General features: G+C 42.0%; 1 non-coding gene across 1 annotated transcript; it reads left to right on the top strand.

Moving 5' to 3' along the window:
* Nucleotides 1-2,892: 2,892 nt before the first annotated feature.
* Nucleotides 2,893-3,000, top strand: LOC145606970 (small nucleolar RNA R71). The gene has a single exon (XR_014105470.1). It is a non-coding gene; the product is annotated as a small nucleolar RNA R71 (small nucleolar RNA).
* The last annotated feature ends 662 nt before the right edge of the window (nt 3,001-3,662 follow it).

Raw genomic sequence — 3,662 nt, 5'->3', positions numbered from 1 at the left:
CAACTTTTCAATCACTGAAACCTTGGTCGGATCAACCTCAATGCCATTTTTTGAAACCTTATGGCCGAGGACAATGCCCTCCTCGACCATATGGCACTTTTCCCAATTTAAAACCAAACTCGTCTCTTGAAACGTTTTCAAAACATTTTCAAGGTTAAAAAGACAAGTGTCAAAAAACGAGCCACCAACACTAAAATCATCCATGAAAACTTCAATTTTTTTTTCAAGCATTTTAGAGAAAATGGAAGTCATGTATCTTTGAAAAGTAGAGGGAGCATTGCATAATCCGAATGACATTCTTTAGTGTGCAAATGTCCCATATGGACATGTGAAAGTAGTTTTCTCTTGATCACTTGGATGGATAGGGATTTGGAAAATTCCGGAATACCCATCCGAGAAACAAAAGAAAGCATGGTTAGAAAGCCTTTCAAGCATTTTGTCCATGACAGGGAGAAGAAAATGATCTTTCTTGGTGTTTTTGTTCAATCTCCTATAATCAATGCACATTCTCCACCCCGGTCACCGTCCGGGTGGAGATTTCCTCTCTCTTTTCATCCTTGATTATGGCCATTCCACCCTTCTTTGGAATTACATGAACCAGGCTAATCCATTTTCTATCGGAGATAGCATATATGATGCCCGCCTCGCGTAGTTTCAAAATTTCTTTCTTGACAACCTCTGGAAGGTTGGGGTTCAACTTTCTTTGAGGTTCAATGGAGGTGGAATGATCATCTTCAAGATGAATACGATGCATGCATAAAGAAGGGCTAATACCTTTGATATAATCAATGTTATACCCTATCACATCCCTATATTTTCTTAAAACATCAAGAAGTTTTTCCAAATTAAGACCATCTAGGGTAGCATTGACAACAATAGGGTATTTTCCCTTCTTATCGAGAAAAGCATATTTCAAAGAAGGGGGAAGGGGCTTGAGTTCTACCTTGGGAGGAGGCTTAGAACTCTCCTCCAATTTCTCCTCCTTTGACTCAAGCTCGATCTCAACTTGTTGTTCAACTTCCTCCTTTGAGAATTCCTCCATTACCACGGCAAATTCTTTAGCCTCTTGAGAGTGGAACTCTTCTTTGCATGTAAGGGCTTCTATCGTTGGATCTTGAGGCCTCATCACGACCCTCCCCAAGCGATTTAGCTCTTCATTCACAACATCAACTCTATTGCATTTTTCAACCATGGGGATCTTCAGCAACTTAGAAAACTCAAAGACAATATTTTCATCGGCCACTTCACATGTGATGGTGTTGTTCTTGCAATTGATGACCGCCCCAAAGTTTCAAGGGCTTCACGTCCCAAAATCAAAGGAGTGTTAACATCTTCCTCCATATCCATCATTACAAAGTCACAAGGCACGTAGATGTGTCCCACTTGAATTGGAACATCCTCAAGCTCTCCACAAGGTAATTTCACCGATCGATCGGCTAATTGAATTATCTTCCTTGTAGGGATCATCTCTATATTGAGTTTTTCAGCAATGGATAGAGGGATTAAACTAATACTTGCTCCGAGATCGGCTAAGGCGCCCCTAGCTTCCATGTTCCCAATTTTCACCGGCAAAGTGAAACTTCCCCGGTCTTTTTCCTCCTTGGGCATCTTATGTTAGACAAGAGCACTCACTTGATGTGGAAGGGTGATAAGCTCATCATTGAGTTTCCTCTTGTTGGTGAGAATATATTTGAGGAACTTGGAGTAAGATGGCATTTGTGTCACAACTTCAACAAAAGGGAGGTTGATATGGAAATTCTTAATGACACTAAGAAATTTTGTGAACTTGTCATTCAACTTCCTCTCCGCAAGCCGACTGAGAAAAGGAACCGGTCCATCATGATTCCTAGCCTCACTAAGAATTGAGGTTGTCTTCTCATTGTCAAGCTTCTTCTTCTTCGAACCTCCTTCTATCTAATGACCCTTTTCTTTCTCACCTCCCTTGTTTTCATTCACACTCTCCTCTCCTCCCATCTTTTCCTCACTATCCCCTTCATTTGGCTCTTCATAGGAAGTTCCCGATGTCAATGTGATCGCCTTGCATGTATCGGGTTTTGGATTGTGAGATGGGTTAGGTTGTGGTTGTCCGGGTAGAGTGGATGGTGAATTAAAAGGAGTTCTCTCGGCCAATTGAGCTAGTTGTGAATCAACCATCTTGTTGTGAGCTCTTATCTCTTGCATTTGTTGCCCAAAAGATTGCCTTCGCACATGCATGGCTTGGAGGAGTTGAGTTTGAGTTAGCTCCGCTTGAGGTGCTTGTTCTTGATGATTTCTTTGAGGTGCTTGGGTTTGATTGTTGTATTGGTTGTTCCTTGGATAGCTTCCTCTTGGGTTTTGGGGTTGAGATGGAGGTGGATTTTGATATTGAGGGTTGGAGTTATAGGAAGGTTGAGCTTGTTGGTTGCATTGTTGAGGTTGAGGTACAAACCCGAGTGGTGGTTTTCTCCAAGCTACTCCACCGCCGCTTCCTCTAAATCCCTCTTGCCTTGTGGTGTATGCCGCTACATGTTCGATGCTTAAACCTCCACAATAGGATGTATCATGGTTCGTTCCTCCACAATTTTGACAAGAAAAAGAGTTAACTTGAGTAGAGCTTGCTCCACCACTTGAACTTGCATTCACACTTGTGTTCAATTCGGAAAGCCCTTTTGTAAGTTGATCAACTTGATGTTGTAATTGATCAACTTTCTCCAATACGTAAATAACACCTCTCTTTGGAGCGTTTCTTCTTCGGCCCCCCCCCCAAGAGTAATTCTTTGCTACCTCTTCTATTATGGCTTCAACTTGATTTTGAGGGATCTTGATTAATTGACCACCCGCCCCCGCATCCAAATTGGCTCTTAAGATGGGCTCCAATCCGTCGTAGAAAAATCGCATGAGCAACCCTTGATTGTACTCATGGTGGGGACATGATTGCACCAACTCCTTGAATCTCTCCAATGCTTCACCAAGACTTTCATCGGCATCTTGCTCAAATGATGCAATTTTCCTTCTCATTTCGGCGGTCTTCTCCTCGGAGATAAAGAGCTTCAAGAACGCCTTTACAACCTCCCTCCATGTTATGAGAGTGTTAGACTTTACTTGCTTTAGCCATTTCTTTGTGCAATTTTCCTTCTCATACGAATGTAGTCTTGACTCACGTCATTGTTTTGCATCATTGCGCAAAATTCAAGGAATCGGTCCAAATGTTCAATAGGGTCCTCACTTGCACTTTCGGAAAATTGCTCCAATTGGACCATTCGAGTATATTATGGATGGATTAAGAATTTGGTTTCCGTGACGGGTAGAAAAATCCCTCCCGTGAGCTCATAATCCTCCGGATTTCCAAACTCACGAAAAAAAACATCATTCTCTTGTCCCGCCATTGATCCGTGTGGTGAACTTGAAGAGTAAGTATCACTCTCACTATAAACTATATCACCAAAACCCCTTCCCTCGTCTTGAAAAAGCCTACGGACTTGTCTCAAGGTTCGGTTGATTTCATGGTCAATTTGATGTGAGGGTGCTCCTTGAGATCTCCTAAGCATTCACCAAAGCTAAGCAAACAATTAGCAATGACAAGGATGATAAAACAAAAAAATAAAAAGAAAAATAAGTAAAACGACTCTAACAAAAGCAATAATAGACGCTAAACAAGCCGCTTCCCCGGCAACGGCGCCAAA

Source organism: Chenopodium album, chromosome 2 (assembly GCF_948465745.1).
Source record: "Chenopodium album chromosome 2, dcCheAlbu1.1, whole genome shotgun sequence".
Classification (NCBI taxonomy): domain Eukaryota; kingdom Viridiplantae; phylum Streptophyta; class Magnoliopsida; order Caryophyllales; family Amaranthaceae; genus Chenopodium; species Chenopodium album.
The sequence above is the reverse complement of the archived record's forward strand: the minus strand, read 5'-3'. Positions and strand labels throughout refer to the sequence as shown.